Below are 19,144 nucleotides of genomic sequence, written 5' to 3' on the forward strand. Positions count from 1 at the left end.
AGCAGGGCCGAAACAAACCTAGGTGATTGCTAGGGTTGCCAAGTCCAGGTTGGGAAACACCTGGAGATTTTGCAGGTGGAGCCTGAGGAGGATGAGGTTTGGGAGGGGAGGAGTGACTTCAATGGGGTCTAATGCAATAGACCCACCTTCTAAAGCAGCCATTTATTGACTCCAGGTGAACTGATCTGTGTCACCTGGAGATCAACTGTAATAGGGGGATACCTCCAGCCACCACCAGGAGGTTGGCAACTTTAGTGATTGCCTAGGGTGCCACAGGTGGAGGGGTGCAAAGACCAGCCCCGTCACCTGCTCGCCCACCTACAACATTGGAGTCTGCCATGTCAAGCAGCAGCCACAAGCAGCAGTTTGGGCCCCATGGGGGGCATGTGGGTAACCTTCTTTCATTTCTCCATGTGGGGGGCAGGTCTACCTTACCTGTTGCCAACCTCTAGGTGGTGGCTGGAGATCTCCTAGGATAACAACTGATCTCCGAGCGACATGGGGTCGCCAACCTCCAGGTGGTGGCTGGAGATCTCCTGCTATTACACCTGATCTCCAGCCGATAGAAATCAGTTCACCTGGAGAAAATGGCCGCTTTGGCAATTGGACTCTATGGCATTGAAGTCCCTCCCCTCTCCAAACCCTGCCCTCCTCAGGCTCCACCCCCATATTCTTCAGGTATTTCCCAATCCAGAGCTGGCAACCCTAGAGCGACAGACATCATTTCCCCGGAGATAATGGCCGCTTTGGAAGGCGGACTCTATGGCATATCTATACCTCTTTGACGTCCCTCCCTTCCCTCCTCAGGCTCCGCCCCTAAAATCTCCAGGTATTTCCCAACCTGGAGCTGGCAACCCTACTTATTGGGGGGTAGGCCTGTGGGTGGGCAGGGCCCTTTTCCAGGGCTGTTGGGATGTGTAATAGCATGGCAAGACATAGCCCTAGCCACAGTGAGGGCAGTATTCATAGGGGTGGCTTCCCTGTAGTCCAGAGGGAAGGGAGAAAGGTAGGTGGAGGCTTCCCTTCAGTGGGCTTACCCAGTTGTTACCAAGTGACTCTCTTTCTAGGGTGATTCTTTCGCTTCTGCAGTGGTCACATGCCCCATTTCCCTCTGGTGGAATCATTCCTGAACAGCTGGGGGATCATCTTGATCACTGAAGATGTGCATGTTTATAGAGAGAAGACAATGTAATTACTTTCACATAACTTTTCACTCAGTCAGCTTCATTTTACTTGTTGGGATGGCGGGAACTAGCGTGAGGTCTAAACATATGAACTGCTTTGGAGAATAAAATAAACACCGAAACTACATGCAAGGAGATTGGAGCCATGCTATGTTTGAGGAGCTAACTATCATTCATCCTGCAATCAAATAGAAGAAGAAGAGCTGGTTTTTATATGCGGACTTTCTGTACCACTTAAGGAAGAATCAAACCGGCGTACAATCACCTTCCCTTCCCCTCTCCACAACAGACACCCAGTGAGCTAGGTGGGGCTGAGAGAGCTCTAAGAGAGCTGTGACTAGCCCAAGGTCACCCAGCTGGGTTCGTGTGTAGGAGTGGGGAAACCAACCCAATTCACCAGATTAGCACCGGCCCCTCGAGTGCAGGAATGGGGAATCAAACCAGCTCTCCAGATTAGAGTCCACCGCTCCAAACTACCGCTCTTAACCACTACACCATGCCGAAACACCTTTTGTTTTCAAGGAGCAGTAGATTTGCATTTTGTGATTTTGCAGGTCTGGTAAATAAAACATTCTGAACATCCAAGTTAGAGAGTGGTTGACTGATGGCACATAGGCTGGATTCGCCCCCCCAGAGCAACTTAGACCTTTTATGCAGGGACGTTTTCCCACAGTCACCCCTGCCGACTGCTTCGGGGCTTCCTTTTCATTACGCATGCCTTGTCGGCCTGACAGAGGTTGTCGCGCTCTCTTGTGCATTTTGCCAGTGTTTTCCAGGTTCTGAATAAAACAGCATCTGGAAAACACGAGCAAAACCTGCGGGGGAGAGCAAGGCGACCTCGGACGGCCGCAAAACACATGCATAATCAAAAGGAAGCCCCCAAGCAGTCGGAGGGGTGACCATGGGGAAACGCCCCTGCATAAAAGGCTTTAATCTCACCAGCTGGCCCTTACAAATGTTTATTAATGTATGTTTTTAAACAACTATTTGCCATTCTATTTGTAGAAAAACTTTGCACTTTCCTCTGTCTTGATAACCATGGATGAGCAGCCAGTTGCTTTCATGCCCCTTAGTGATTGGGGGATATTTTCCCTGAAGGCAGTGAATTCAGCTTTTGATAGTCCTGCAGAAGAAGGAAAAGGAAGGGCAGTTTGGAATAAACTTGGAAGGAATGACAGGTATGAACTGGCTGAAGATGAAACTCCTTGGGGTACGAAGGCTTCCTCTGGGAATCTGGTGTAGAATGGATCAATGTTCTGCTTACTTTAAGAATGTCTGTTTGCTTCCACTAAGCTCTGCTGATATATTTGCAAAATGAAATGATTCGAAAGACACTGTTAATTTCCCAGTACAGTCTCTTCTATAGGCTTTTCCACATTCTCTTTTTCCTCATCTCCAAGTTCCTGTTTTGTCGGTGTTTTTTAAAAAGTTCCACACGTGTTTTGCTCCCCCTAGCGGTCAATTCAATATCATACCTGATTTTATCAAGAGTACAAAACTGCTGCTTAAATCAGCAGGGAAATAAGCTAGATTTAATCTTCAGCTATATAAAATAGACCACTAGAGAGAGCAAAACAGTACTTTAAAAACACCCACCCACCGAAGAATCAGGAACTTTGAGACAAGGAAAAAGAGAGTGCAGAAAAGGCCTACAGCAAAATAAATCCTGTAGCACTGGCCCCTTAAAACTTCTCACTGCTCAGGGTAATATGAAGCATTTACCACTTTTTTTTAACTTTAAAATTGTATAAGGCCTATCACATTGTTTATTAGATGTCTGCTCATCCTATTGATTGCACTACCTTACATTATGGTTGCTTGTGCATGGGAGTTTTACCTGAGGTTTGTTGCTCGCTGGACCCACCCTTTCTTCTCATGAAGCTACGCCTCAGCAGCCTCCAAGCTCAAAACAAGAAGCATGTGCATCCCCACCCCTTGAAATGCTACTTTGTAATTGGCTGTAGTGCTTAGAAGTTCCCTCTCCCCAGAAACCTCAGTGCTGGGTCAAAAAGCATTTAAAAAAACAAAATGGAGCTCTCTAAAAGGAATGAGGGGGGTGAGAAACCCAACCCTCATTTCTAAATGCTTCTCTTCTGCTCAGAAAGAACTGCTAGGAAGCAAGAAGCATTTGAATCCCCACCCCTTGACATGCTTTGTAATTGGCTGTAGTTCTTTCTGTGAAAGAAGCATCCCTTCCCCAAGCTTCCGTGTCCTGTGCTTTGCCTTATGCATGAGGATTTCAAATGGGCTGAGCTCAGGAGAGATCAAAGAATTGGGTTAATAGAGGAACTGGAAGTCCTGGGATTTGTGAGGGCTGGCAGCGAGGTAATCTCTAATGGAGGGAAAACTCATGCGTAACTCCAAGGAACAACCGAGACAGACCAAGGGTGAATGTAAGTGAAAGTACCCATTCATAACCGACCTATGTAATCTGCCTTGAGCCTTGGTGAGCAAGGCAACTAAAAATAACAAATAAGTCAATAAATAAATAATTGATCATGCAAGACCAAATCAAGATTAAAGTATCACTAATGAGAACAAGTGTAGTGTAGTGGTTAGCCTATTAGATGAGGATCAGGAAGAGCTGGATTCGAATCCACATTCTGCCATGGAAGCTTGCTGTATGACCTTGGGCCAATCACATACACAGGCTAATCTATTTCACAGGGTTGTTCTGAGAATAAGATAGAGGAGAGGAGGACAATACAAGCTGTTTTGGGTCCCCATTAGGGAGAAAGGTAGTGTGTAAATCAAGGAAATTAAATACATATATATCACAAATATCAATAATAAAGTAGCAGAACAACATGTAATTTTCATTTACAAAATAATTACAAAAGCTCAAGTAATCTATACATCCTAAGATCCATTTTGTAGCAGATGATTATAAACTTAAAAGAATTCTAGAATTGTTGAAATGTTTCTTTATTGGTTCTGCGATTCTTTGATTCTACTGTGAGTAATTCACACCATCTTGGCAATCTTCCATAATTTCATTACCCACTTTTCCTCTTAACCAGATGATTAAGAGCATCCACATTAAGACAAAAAAGCTTCATTTTATTTCTAACTTCCAATACCTTTTTACTGAATTCATTAAATAGATTAATGAAACATCCTAATTTTTTGCTAAAATGGGTTTCCTGTGAATGGGTATCCTCAAAAGAAATGCTTCCTTTCGAAGATAAAACTTCTGTAGATAGTGAGGAATCAGCTTGAAATAACTCTTAAATTCATTAGGTATGTGAGATCAACGGATTTATCTTTAGTATTTTTTTTTTTAAAGTCTTCGAGATCTCCAGTTCATTTAAAGAGATCAGACCCTGATATTTGACCAGTGGATAATGATCCCCTTTTGGTTATCTCTCAAAGTGTACTTGAAGGGGAATTTCCTTTCATACTGAACTTTAGATGCCTAGGAAGATTCAAAGACCTCTTCTCTGTCTTAAAGTTAGGTGAGAAATCAGCCATACATTGAATTGTTTTTCCTTCCATTTCCATTAATTTCTCTTTGGAACAGGAATTCTAGAGGGCAACTAAAATATCACTTTCCGCTGTTTTAGAATGTGCAATTACAGAATGTATGCAGTAAGGGTCATCAGTCTTGGTGTTGTCTGATTCAGATCCTAATAATGAGACAAATAAGTCATCCAAATAGGAAATTAAATGATTTCCTTCTGCCTTTTTCACAATCCCTCTTATTTTAATTCTATTTTTCTTCTGTTTCTATTGTCCAGTAGCTCAATACTTCCTTCCAGTTCTTCTAATTTGTTTTCATTAATGGTTCCTATTGCCTGACTTAATTTTAAATTGAACTGTAAATCATCAGCCGTCTTATTTATCTCATTTTATTCAAACTTAATTTCATTAGGTCGGTATCCTGAATTAGTTGCTCTTCAGTATCTTTACATCTATTTTTTTTATTTATTCTAGTATTAATTTCATATTCAATCTCATCAAATTGTTTACTCATCTTAAGTTCAAAGGCCTTAAAATTTTCATTAAACAAATGAAATTCTGGCACAAAGATTCCCCATAGGCTGGATCCAACACAAAGATGACGTCAAGATTGGGCAAGAACTACAGATCTTCCCAGCTTCTTCCTCCCTCTCCAGCCTTCCAGGAAAGTCTGTTTCCAGGGTTGTGGGACCCACATGAAGTCAGGATGTAGGGTTGCCAAGCAACCAGCAAAAGGGTTGGGGGCACTTACCTGGGGTGCACGACATTGGCTACGCAGCTACATCATTCCTGGGGGAAACCTAAAAGTGATGTAGGGTAGCTCTAGGAATCCCTAGAAACCAAACCATAGAGTTTCTGATGATTCCTAGAGCTATCCTACATCATAGAAGTTATGTAGCAGTGTAGCCAACAGTGCCCATAGCGGCAGCAGGTAACCAGGGCCATAACATCATAGTGGCAGGACTGATAGCCCTGGAAGGATGCAACGGGTAGGGGAATAGGGTTGCCAATGTCAAGGTGAGCCCCAGAGTTCTCCTGGAATTACAACTGATCTCCAGACAGCAGAGGTTGTTTATGCATGGGAGTTTTACCTGGGGCTTGTTGCTCACTCGACCCACACTTTTCTCTTTCAAATTCAAAAATTATTATTCACTAGCAAAAGTCACTAAGCTCAAATCTGGAAGCATCTCCCCACCCCTTGAGAACGCTGCTTAGTAATTGGCTGTAGTTCTTACAGTGAGAAAAAATGTCCAGTTCCCCTGGTTTCCATGGAGTTTTTGGAGGAATACGCTACAGCGTCCCAGTCACTTCTGGGTTCACCTCGAAAGTAATGTTAATCGCTCTCCCCTTCAGCTGGCCTGCTTCCGCCCACCAGCCAGCTGAGGGGCGGCGGGCAGCCCCCTTAATTGGCAGGAAATTGCCCGCCATTACCTTGTATCTGGCAACCCTACACTGATGTCCCTCCCTTCCCCAAACCTCTCTCTCCTCAGGCTCCACCCCCAAAATCTCCAGGTATCTCCCAGCCCAGAGCTGGCAACCCTAGTTGGAAAGGACTGCTAGAGGAAATGGGGATGCCAGGAAACAACAATTTGTGGATTGTGAGCACCTTCTCCTTATCTCATCTTAGCCAATGTGGGCTGAACATGATCAGGCAAGATCCTTCTCAGATGCTTTGATTTTACTATCAGTCTCGCCCGCAACAGCAAAGCGACCAAGAGGAGACAGTTGATGTGTCCTGCCAAGCTACCAATTAGCTATGCATTTTTTCTCCGAGATATAACCAATGGGCAAATGGTCTCAATACAGCACAACATCCAAAATCTAAACATCAACCTCAATTAATTAAAGTGCTTCAGTTCTATTATAATTAAATAGCCGCATTTTTAGAAAGTGCAAGTCCATCATTTTCTGTCTGCAGGATAACTTCATTCAACAATATGCAATATATCAATATACCTAAAATAAAGTGCTCAACATCTGCAAATGCTCCCAAAGAGATCAATGGCAGCAGCACAAAGATAAAGCACCAATTCTTAATCTGATATTCAGGAAATTAGGGTGGCAGCTGAAGTCCCCGCACAAGGTCTGTCTTGGGTGTCAAACATAAGGCCCACAGGTTAGATCCAGCCCCTTGAGAGCTCTTATCCAGCCTGCAAGCCAGCTGGGCAGCCACCCCTTCCACTCTTGATCTGGACCGGCGAGGCATGGCTCGGCCCCCACCAAGTTACATTTATGTCATATCTGGCCCCGTGACAAATGGGTTTGCCACCCCTGGTCTACCTGATGCTTCACCAGGGTAACCCTAGTGCTGATGCAGGTGACAGAAATCAGCGGTGCCAGGAGCATCTTGGGAGAGGAGCAGGACTCAGCATGGGCAAACACTGCATTCTTCACTTATTTTTATTTATTTATTTACGTTGTTTATAGTCCGCCTTTCTCATAGGGACTCAAGGCAGATGGTGAGCTAGGGTTGCCCAACCTCCAGAGGCTAGCTGGAGATCTCCTGCTATCACAACTGATCTCCAGCCGATAGAGATCAGTTCACCTGGAGAAAATGGCCACTTTGGCAATTGGACTCTATGGCATCGAACTCCCTCCTCTCCCCAAATCCCACCCTCCACAGGCTCCACCCCAAAAATCTCCCACTGGTGGCAAAGAGGGACCTGGCAGCCCTACTCACGGAACGTCAGTTATGGAACGGCCCCCGCTCAGACAACCACGCTAACTATAGCGAGCTTCATTCAACCACCGTGTTGTGTCGTGCCTGACCTCAGGCACTGTCTCCTGGGCTGCGATTCCTCTTCCGCGTGCCCGAGCAGAGAACTGTGAGCCTACACATCTTGCTGGCAGTCGGGCGAGTGGGCTAAGGTGTGCTTCACACTGTGCCCGTGGAGCTGTGTGAAGTCTCGCGTTCCGGGTGCTGTCTGTGAGCGTCACTGTGGTGAGGAGTGGGAGGTGGAGGGCCCTGGTGACTGGCGGATGCCTGTCCCCCACCGCCCTCCCCGTTTCATCTCGAAGCACTCTGGCAGCCTCAGCTGGGATCGTGGGTGCTTGGAAACTGCTTCGGAGGCATTTCTCATTCCTGCTTATCGCCGCAGCCTGTCGGGAACGCGTCTCCCAGGCCCTGCTCCAGGTCTCCCTCTGGGCTCTGCCCTTCTTGCAGGAGGCTTTCTGCCGGCTTCGCTTTTGTGGCTCTGTCTTGAAAATCTTCTTACGGCAATCCCTTGCCCCCAGCTGCTTCCCCCCTCTTTCTAGTTGCTGAGATGGCAAAAAATATTGCAAGGCCGGAATGCTGCTCTGCTTCGTTTGCCGTCCGTCCATCTGTCTGTCCGCCTCTTCCTCACTCACCTGGCTATTTCGGTACATGTCAGCACCTGCAAGGAAACAGGTGCCCCTCCTCCTCCCTTTGATCCCAGGGGAGACGCAAGAGGAAAAAGCCAGGTGGGCACTTCCAATAACTGGCACAACCTCAGGCAAGGTCACAGCACTAGGAAACAGGGTTGCCAACCTCCAGATGGGGCCCGGAGTTCTCTTGGAATTCCAATAGATGCTTTAGAGGGCAGACTATATGGCATCACATCCCTGTTGATCTCCCTCTGCTTTCCAAACTCCACCTTCCCTAGGCACCGCCAACAGCTCTCTGCTCCAGGAATTCCCCAAGCCAGGGTTGGCAACCTTACTAGGATGGCAGAACACTACTCAAGCCTACAGGGCAAAAGAAGGGAGTTTTGGAAGACAATGGGGTCTTTTATGCATGGCTGTGTCCCTCGATTTCAGCCATCCAGCGACTTCAGGTCTTTGTGTGGATTATGCATGCAATTTCCAACCGTCAGAGGTCATAGAATCATAGAGTTGGAAGGGACCGGACCACCAGGGTCATCTAGTCCAACCCCCTGCACAATGCAGGAAATTCACAACTACCTCCCCCACACACTCACACACACACCCCTGGTTTCCCCCTGCGTTTCCTCTTGTTTTGCCCGTGTTTTATCTCGAATTTGAAAACGCAGGCAAAATGCGGGGAAACGCAGGGGGAGAGCGAGGCGACCTCTGACGGTCGGCATGCATAATCAAAACAAAGACCCAAAGTCGTCGGAGGGGTGATTGCGAGGGAAACACCCTAGCGTAAAAGGCCTGAGTCCCGAAAGAATCTTAAAGGATCTCTCATCCTGATGGTATTTTAACATCTGCTCATGCCTATGAGACCCGAGCTTATCTTTTCATACAAGATTTTTGTCCGCAAAGGGCTGCTGCTTCCACGTTTCCAATGGACTAGTTGGGCCCTGAGTCTATTGAAGTCAATGGGCTAAGAACAGGGTGACTCTGCTTAGGATGGGCAGGCAAGTATCAAAGGGACCAGGCAACCCTATTTGCAGCTGCTCCCAAATTGAGGAAATGATTCTTTTTTGGAATTGGAGTATCTTCTGTGTTTACAAATGCATGTGGTTTGGGTCAGATCTTTATTTGTCTATTTCCAACTGCGTATTTCTACTGTTCATTTATATGATGCCAATGTTTATGTTTTTTCTGATTCCATCTAAACTGTATCATGATGCAGCTTGAACGATTTCAGTAATTATCTTTCAGTGTTCTAAAATCCATATATCTATACTGAACTGGCAAATTCGTCACTCCCTGTTGAAAAGGCCACAAATGTATCCCTAATTCCTGTGGAGTCTTCCGCAGAGCGTCCTTTGACAGACGAGTTCTGCCCCAAGAGACTTCAGAGCAACAGACTTGAATGCATTTGAGGCATGCTCAAAAAGCAAAGGCCCAAACCAGCTGCCAGAGCCATCCTTAGACTAGCAAACAAGGGCTTCTTGAGGGGCGAGGCAGATGGTGCAAGAGCAAAGCGATGCATTACAACTCTAAAAGAAACAGGTGCAGTCAGAGGCACACGCAATTGCGCATCATGTCCATCGGGATGCCTGCTTAGCCGCCAGAACAGGGAAGCAGTCGGGGAAGGCAGGGCCCTCATCTCTCCAGACAACTTGACGGTATGGATGCAACGGAATACCTTGAGGTGCGTAGCAAAGATGCTCAGCTACCCACAAGTCAGGCTGGTGTTTTACTGGTGGGTAGGGATAACGGGACCCAAACACTCAGCAGACAGCTCATCTGCATGCAAACAGCTTGAGCATGTCTGACTGTGGGTATGGGGGGGGGGAGGTGACTGGGCATGTGTGATTAAATATTGCTTTCTTATAGCTCCTGCTGCCCCCCCCCCATTCCCACTATAGCATCAGATGCTACTGCCCTTTCCAATGTAAGGGGGGGGGAATTACGATTTACTAGGGTTGCCAACCTCCAGGTACTAGCTGGAGATCCCCTGCTGTTACAACTGATCTCCTCCCCCTCCCCAAACTCTGCCCTCCCCAGGCTCTATCCCCAAATCTCCAGGAATTTCCCAACCCAAAGATGGCAACCCTAACAGCAAGCATTCAGTGAGCATTCACTGTCCAGGATATACTACTGGCATTTTAACACCTAGGGTCATCTTTTCCCACCTTTTTCTCACTCGTGGGCTACTAAGTCCACCTTCTCAGAGCCAGTGGCCACTGGTCCCCCTTGAAAGGTTGCAGAGGGTTAGTCTGTTGTTAGTCTTTAAGGTAGGGTTGCCAAACTCCAAGTACCAGCTGGAGATCTCCTGCTATTACAACTGACCTCCAGCCGATAGAGATCAGATCACCTGGAGAAAATGGCCGCTTTGGGCCATTGGACTCTGGCATCGAAGGCCCTCCCCTCCCCAAATCCTGCCCTCTTCAAGCTTCGCCCCCGAAATCTCCAGGTATTTCCCAACCCAGACCTGGCAACCCTACATTACGGTGCTACTGGAAGTTTGTTTTATTTTTACTCCTTGAAAGGCCCTGCAGTAGGGTTGCCAACTGCCAGGTAGTAGCAGGAGATCTCCTGCTAATTCAACTGATCTCCAGCCGATAGAGATCAGATCACCTGGAGAAAAATGGCCACTTTGGCAATTGAACTCTATGGCATTAAAGTCCCTCCCCTCCCAGACCCCACCCTCTTCAGGCTCTGCCCCCAAAATCTCCCGCCGGTTTAGAAGAGGGACCTGGCAACCCTACCCTGCAGTTCTCAGTGAGTACCTGAAGGCACAGGGAAGCTATTGAGGACGGAGGGGAGAGAGGTTCAAAATTTGAAATATTATCCCCCATTTCCTTGATCATCAGCAATGAACTTGCTAATGACTGCAGCCCTACACATTTCAATATGCTTCTTGTTGTGAGTCTTATTTAAGTGGGGCAAAGAGAAAGGTGCCCAGTGATTTCTTGCGACCACACTTCTGTCCGTCCGTCTGTCTGCCGCTCTGTCATGCTTTCATCCCACACTTCCTTCAAGGAGTTCAGAGTGGCATTTCTGTCTTAGCTTGACAGACCTGTTAGTTCCCCATCCCTGTCATCCTGAACCAGATATTGTACAGTTCTTTTCAATTTTGCCCCAGCAGCCAAGTTGAAAGCTTCCTCTGCAACCTTTATGGTATTAAGCGTGCCTCTGTATAGGAAACCTGGACTTCCTTTTCAGTCTCCCATCCAAGCACTAACCAAGGTCGACCCAGCTTAGCTTCTGAGATCTGACAAGACCGGGTTAGTCTGGACCATGCAGGGTATTAAGCACCAGTAGTGTGGTTCCCTTTTGCTTCAAGCGGAGCCTTGTTCCAAGATGTTTACCCGTGCTTAGCAAATGTAAATGCTTTCTCCTCATGCCTCTTTCTCATCCACACATTGAGACCCTGGATTTCCACCTGTCTGGCTGGTCCTGCTTGTGATGCAGGCTTAGGGTCGCCAGCCTCCTGCTACCAGCTGGAGATCTCCCGCTATTACAACTGATCTCCAGCCAATAGAGACCATCAGTTCACCTGGAGAAAATGGCCGCTTTGGCAACTGGACTCTATGGCACTGAAGCCCCTCCCCTAACCACGCCCTCCTCAGGCTCCACCCCAAAACCTCCCACCGGTGGTGAAGAGGGACCCTACAGTGGCCACAGTTCTGAGATCCTCTGAGATTTTAATCTGCCAAGCAACCTACATTTCTTTTCCAAGACTGCACGAGGAAACTTCCTGACTCCCTTGTGGCCAAAATGAACCATAGCCTCCTCTCTACCTCCTCCCATCGCTATTCACCAGGCTATGTAGACAGCACACAAGCTCTGCCAACTTTGCCCCAGGCAGACACGTCAAAATGCGCTTCATAATTGTAAAGAGTTACATTCCTCGGGATTGAGTGTCTTGGGCTCGAGATGATACGAGTTCACCGTAATGAGACTCTTCTAAGGGACCATTTCCCCTTATCCTGATGCCTTCCTACCCTCAGACCCTCATTATCCCTGGCAGCCGCAAAGCTATCACCTGGAAAGCGGGATGCCTCTAGCACATCTCCATAAGCCCCACCGGCACCCCTCCTTGCCTCATTCTGTTTTCTCTGGGTCAGCAACCTTTGCCTCAAGTGCACAAACGTATGCCCTGACAGCCAAGAACTCTTTGCAACAACCACATATCTGTAACTTTGGCCTTCTTACCCTTTTTCAGACACCGGTCATTATGTGTGTGTCAAGTGCCGTCAAGCTGCAGCTGACTTATGGCAATCCCAGCAAGGGACTTTCAAGGCAAGTGAGAAGCAGAGGTGGTTTGCTGCTGCCTTCCTCCACAGAGTCTTCCTTGGGGGTCCCCCTTCCAAGTTCTGACACTACTTAGCTTCTGAGAGCTGACGAGATCAGGCTATACCATGCTGCCTTCCCTCCCACCGGTCTTTATAGCCCCGATTATCCTACACAGCAACTGAAGTTTGCAGAAGGAATAGGATAAACAGCAACAACAAATGCCCAAAGTGCTATGCAATATGTGTGTGTGTGTAAAGTGCTGTCAAGTTACTTCCGGCTCATGGCGACCCTATGAATCAATGTCCTCCAAAGTGTCCTATCCTTAACAGCCTTGCTCAGGTCTTGCAAATTGAGGGCCCTGGCTCTCCATCTCTTGAGTCAATCCATCTCTTGTGGGGTCTTCCTCTTTTCCTGCTGCCTTCCACTTTTCCCAGCATGATTGTCTTTCCCAGTGACTCTTGCCTTCTCATAATGTGACCAAAGTACGACAACCTCAGTAGTCATTTGAGCTGCTAGGGTCATTTCAGGCTTGATGTGATCTATAACCCACTGATTTTTTGTTTTTTGGCAGTCCACGGTATCGGTAACACTCTCCTCTAACACCACATTTCAAAGGAATCTACTTTCTTCCTATCAGCTTTCTTCATCCAGCTTTCACACCCATACATAGTAACAGGGTGTGAATTAACGTGATCTTGGTTGCCAGTGACACATCTATATCTATATCTATATCTATATCTATATCTATATATCTGTATATCTATAAAACACAGCCTAAGCTTTTCATACTCACTTACTTACTAACACATATTTTCCTCTTCTTTTCTCTGTTCCATGATTTTATTTTATTCCCCAAACATACCTCTCCGAGGATCTCACTAAATGCAGTACATGGTATCATGCAACAATTTGTTAGCATCCTGAGAGGAAAGCCATTCGGGTGAGGATGGAGTGGAGGACCATCTGGGAGCTTTCCCCTCTGCTCCAATTCCCCTCCCGGAAGCTGCTTGCCCTCTGCAGGATACCAAACATCTGCTTCTCCTTGTTAACATGTGTTTGGAGCCTGCAAGGTGGCAAGCAGCGGAGGGAAGAGTGATTTGGAGCCGAGAAAAGTCAGCGGGGACAGGACTGAGCACCGCCTCTCCCTGCTTCTTCTTCGTATTCTTTTTGCTAAACAAAAAGCTGGCTGTTGGGGGATTTTGTTGCACAGTTTTTCATATAACACTTAATGAGACCCTGACATTTGTTTGAACACAGAATTCTTCCTTGCGTGCAAGAGACGGACATATTTTCTGCATATTATGATAGAGGTTCTGAAATATGAATATTCCGTGCAAATTATGAACGGGTGGCTTTCCTGTTTCAGCTGTGCACATTTTTCTCCTATCGCAATGCACGTTGCCGTTGTCGAGGCCTCTGTCCTTTTGGACTCCGAAATAATAGGTAACTGGAGCTGGCCTGACCTATTATACTGATGCCACCGAAACCCAGGAGAGGTCGGTGTTCATGCATATGTATTTTATTTGTTTATTCAGATTCCTTTTCCTGCTTAATCCCAAGGGCCGAGGGCAGGTGTACAAAACACCCCATTCTGATTTCCTTCCCAGAACATCCATGTGAGGTCCATTAAGCCGAGAGAATGATTTGCCCAAGGCAAGTCAGTGAGTTTCATAGTCAAGGAGGGATTTTGCGCCGCATGTTGTGCTAGCGCGGCTTCCACTGACTGGGGGCTATCATCTACAACAGAGTTAGGAGTTGCTGTACATTATGTATGAATTGCTCACATTTCTAATGTTGCCAATGTAAATAAATGAGTAGGTTTTGTTTTTTATTAGTTACCTAACATAGGAGAGCATTACCAAGGAAGGAGGAACAGCAGCAACTCCGAGCAGTAACGTTACTGGAAATTTTATGATTTGGGCACGTCAGTCCTAAACTGGCATGGTGCTGACTTAGGGTTGCCAAGTGCCCGGTGGTGGAGGGTAAAAACCCGCCAATCCACCGGGCTGCCCGCCGACCAGCTGAGGGCCGGCGTGTACTGCGTGCATGCATGTGCACACGCAGCGCGAGCATCACTTTCAGGTTTACCCAGAAGCGACGCGGACGCTCTGTCAACCTCAGCTGAAACTCTACGGAAACCATAGAGTTTTGGCCGAGATCGCTAGAGCATCCGCGTCGCTTCTGGGTAAACCCGGAAGTGATGTAGGCGAGTCATGTGGGGTGTGCGCATGTGCCGCTACAAGCGCGCACATGCATCGCGTACCTTGGCCGCGGCCCCGCAAAGCTCCTGCCGGTGAAGCTTCGGGGCCTGGCAAGCCTATGCTGACTCCAGCACCGGGCCAGCATAGCTAGTTGGGATCCTGTGTTCCCACAGTAGTGGAAAAGTGTGGCAAAAAAAAGACCAGCTCCAGGGAGCTGGGTGGAGCATAGCAACACCCCCGACACCGCTAGGGATGCCAGCCTCCAGGTGGGACCTGGGGATCCCCTGGAATTACAGCTCATCTCCAGACTACAGAGATCAGTTCCCCCGGAGAAAATTGATGTTTTTGAGGGTGGACTCTATCAGAGGTAGAATTGCTGGGTCCCTGTTCACCACTGGCGGGACGTTTTTGGGGTGGAGCCTGGGGACGGTGAAGTTTGTGGAGGGGAGGGACTTCAATGCCATAGAGTCCAATGGCCAAAGCAGCCATTTTCTCCAGGGCAACCGATCTCTATCAGCTGGAGCTCAGTTGTAATAGCAGGAGATCTTCAGCTAGTACCTGGAGGTTGGCAACTCTAATCAGAGGTGATCATGCCTCCCATTTCCTTCCCTTTACCAGCTGGGCGGGAGCAGCCTCTTGGGGGTGAAGGCAGGACGAGGTGTCTCTGGGCTTTTCTGCATGGGGTTTTTCCATTAGTTCTGGCTCCGTACTGCTTCGGTTTATCCCCTGATTTCTGCACACATTTTTGTGCCTTCAGTTTTCACTCCCCCATCTTGTTTTTCCTGAATCTTTTGAGACCACTTCTTACCCCGATCTTTTTTGTAGAAGCTGGTTTTTCATTGCCTTTTTCCTCGTGTGTAATTAGGGATGCCAGGTCCCTCTTCACCACCGGTGGGAGGTTTGGGGGGCGGAGCTTGAGGAGGGTGGGGTTTGGAGAGGGGAGGGACTTCCATGCCATAGAGTCCAATTGCCAAAGCGGCCATTTTCTCCAGGTGAACTGATCTCTATTGGCTGAAGATCAGCTGTAATAGCAGAAGTTCTCCAGCTAGTACCTGGAGGTTGGTAACCCTATGTGTAATGCTTCTTTTGTCCCGCTCCTTCCACCCACCTCCAGCCACTTTCCCATTATTGGACTGCCATCACCGTCCTTCTCTTCCTCCCCTACCCAGAAGATGAGTGGTATTGTTTTTATTTTGTTTTATAAGGCACTAAAATATCAATATATTGCTACGGCATTGTAATGATTCTCTGAATTCCTAGCGCTCGTTTTAAAAATGAAATATCTATGGGGGAAAGCATATCTTCCTGAGGGTAGAGACCTACTTTTTTAAAAAACAGAAAGCTACTGGCTTTGCGGCCACTGCTGGCTCAGTTCTGGGCAAGGTCTCATCTTTCCTCCTTTCTTCTGGTTGGGCTGCCTGACCCAGCAGTGCCTGGTCAAGGCTGTCCCCTGCGGGAGTCCCCTTCAGAGTTGGTGAGTGCAGGGATGGGGCCCAGACAAGGTCATATCAGGTCATCCTAGGGTTGTCAGCCTCCAGGTAACGGCTGGAGATCTCCTGCTATTACAACTGTTCTCCAGCCAATAAAGATCAGTTCACCTGGAGAAAATGGCCGCTTTGGCAATTGGACTCTATGACATTGAAGTCCCTCTCTCCAAACTCCACCCTTCTCAGGCTCCACCCCCCAAATCTCCAGATCTTTCCCAACCCAGAGTTGACAACCCTATCCTGAGACCATGTCATCCCTTTGGCCTCAGGATCGCAGGATGGTGCTGCTGCAGTTGTCTTATTTGTGGCTACGTAGAGGCACCTGGTTGGCCACTGTGTGAACAGACTGCTGGACTTGATGGGCCTTGGTCTGGTCCAGCAGGGGCTTTCTTATGTTCTTATGATCATCCTCCTGACCCAGGAGACTGGTTTGGCCCATCCCCACACACAACACTGCCTGCTGTCTGCTGCGGCCAACTTCCCGCTGACCTTCCCTTTCCTGAGACATTGCATGGGGGGGTGGGGGCTTGCAGATTGGCATGCAATCGTTGAATAGCTCCTTGCAAAAGGGGAGCCGATTAGATCTTAATGAGGGCATTTTGCCAACAGCAAAGCAAGCAACATGGATAGTAACTCCAGTTCAAAAGAACATTAAAAATCCCCCAGATTTCCTCTGGTTTTCTGTGCTCCAATGGCAAAATTGCCTAATTAGTCCTGTAGCTCTGGCAGATAATTCTTTGTCGGCATCCAAATTTGGGTCTGAGTTCTTCGTTTTGATTGCCTGGTGTTTCAAAGTGGCTGGCAACGGATTCAATCATTTGTGTTCTTCCTCACCGTTTCGGTCATCTTTTGATTTTTTTTAACCAGTGTCTTGAAAATGCAGATGATCCTAATTCAGCTTCTGACTGCAAGGTACATGGCCTACAAGACCAGCATTGGCACAGGTCTGAACTTCTTGGCAAGCAATATTTCCACTCCCGCAGGAGTAGCAGTTCCATCTTAGCGTGAAATTCCTGCCCTTTGGGATTGGCTCCCCACCCATATGCCAATAATACTGACCTGCCTTACAGAGTTGTTTTATTGTGCATGAGTAAGGTTGGCAAGTGCCCGGTGGTGGCGGGCAAAATCCCGCCAATCCACCAGGCTGCCCACCCACCAGCTGAGGGGCAGCAAGCAACGTGTGCACATGTGCCCACACGCTGCGCCCACATCAGTTACAAGTTTACCTGGAAGCGCTCTAGCAACCTCCACGAAAACTCTATGAAAGCCATAGAGTTTTGGCGAACATTGCTAGTGTCTGCATCACTTCTGGGTGAACCCGTAAGTGACATAGGCACGACGTGCAGGGCACGCATGCACATCGCGTGCCCCAGCCATGCCCCTGAAAAGCATCTACTGGTGGAGGTAAGTGACCTGGCAACCCCTGTGCATGAGTGTGAAATGCTTTGATAGGGTTGCCAGGTCCCTCTTCACTATTGGTGGGAGGTTTTTGGGGTAGACCTTGAGGAGGGCAGGGTTTGGGAAGGGGAAGGATTTCAATGCCATAGAGCAGGGGTGTCAATTGTTATGAGGTCCGGATGTGACATAAATGTCACTTGGTCGGGCCAGGCCATTCCTCGCCAGCCCACGCCGAGAGTGGGGCGGGTGGCTGCCTCAGCTGGCTCACGGGCCGGATAAGAACTGTCAAGGGGCTGGATCTGTCCCATGGGCCTTATGTTTGACACTCCTGCCATAGAGTCCAATTGCCAAAGCAGCCATTTTCTCCAGGTGAACCATTTTCTCCAGAGTCCAATTGCCAAAGTGGCCATTTTCTCTATCAGCTGGAGATCAGTTGTAATAGCAGGAGATCTCCAGCCACCACCTTGAGGCTGGCAACCCTATGCTTTGAACACTTATAAATATGATGAACACAGATTATTATTATTATTATTAGTGTGCACACATATTATTATTAATTGTGTGCATCATATTTATAAATGTTCAAAGCATTTCACACCCTACACAATAATTCTTAAAACAAAATAGTAGTAGTAGTAGCAGCAGCAGCAGCAGCAGTAGTACAAAGATAGTGGATCATTGCCATGGTTTGGTTTGTCTTCATAAATGTGTAGCCCACCTGATTATTTCTTTAAAATCCCACACCGAAAATAATAAAACCTCAGATAAGCCCTTTCCCCCCTCTCCCCCCCCAAAAAAGATGGTTGCAGTCTATACCCTGGCAAAACCCCAGGCAAATAAAATGGCCTTGCAACGTCTCCTGAAAATGTCTAAATATGGTGCCTCCCACACCTCCTCAGGGAGCCTATTCCACAAACCAGGGTCCGCAGCAGAGAAGGCCTGGGGCTCTGGTTGAAGCCAGGCAGGCGACCTTGCTGGGGAACAGCCCATAGGAGGCAGTTGGAAGGCTGCAGTTAGCTCGTGGGAATAAACAGGGGGAGACGGCCCATTAGATGTGTGTCCCAGGCTAGAAAAAGCTGTAAAACAGCACCTTGGACTCAGAAACCAACAGTCAGCCAACAGTGACTGTTTTACTAAGGTAAGATATGGTCCCATCGGCAAGCCCTTGACAATAGTGTGAGTATTACATTCTGAACCAGCTGGAGTTTCCAGGTGGTCTTCATGGCAGCCCAGTTTAGAGCACATTACAGTGACCCTACTACAGTAGGGTTGCCAATTTCCAGGTGAGGACTGGAGATCTCCTGGAATTACAGCTGATCTCCAGAAGACAGAGATCTGTTCCCCTGGAGAAAATGGCAGCTTTGGAGGATGGGCTTTATGGCATTATACCCTGCTGAGGTCCCTCTCCTCCTCTTTTTTTTTTTTATTTTTATTATAGTTTTCAAACAAAAGAAAAACAAATACATAAAGTAGAAGTATAGAAAACTTCGTAATAAGAATTACATATATATATATATATATATATATATATATATATATATATATATATATATATATATATATATATATATATATATATATATATATATATATAAAAATTGGGGGGGGGGGAAACCAAAGTACACTGCAATCTTATTACATTTGTTTTACCATTTTTATTCCCACCACCCACCACTAGTGTACCCTTAATCCCACCCACCACCGTGTAAGACTTCCGGAGAAGTGTCTAAGCAGTTCATTAATACGATATTTTAACAATAATTACAACTACTATAATTGTATCTACAACTCTTTCACTTTA

The sequence above is a fragment of the Euleptes europaea genome, chromosome 17 (assembly GCF_029931775.1).
Source record: "Euleptes europaea isolate rEulEur1 chromosome 17, rEulEur1.hap1, whole genome shotgun sequence".
In the NCBI taxonomy this organism is placed as follows: domain Eukaryota; kingdom Metazoa; phylum Chordata; class Lepidosauria; order Squamata; family Sphaerodactylidae; genus Euleptes; species Euleptes europaea.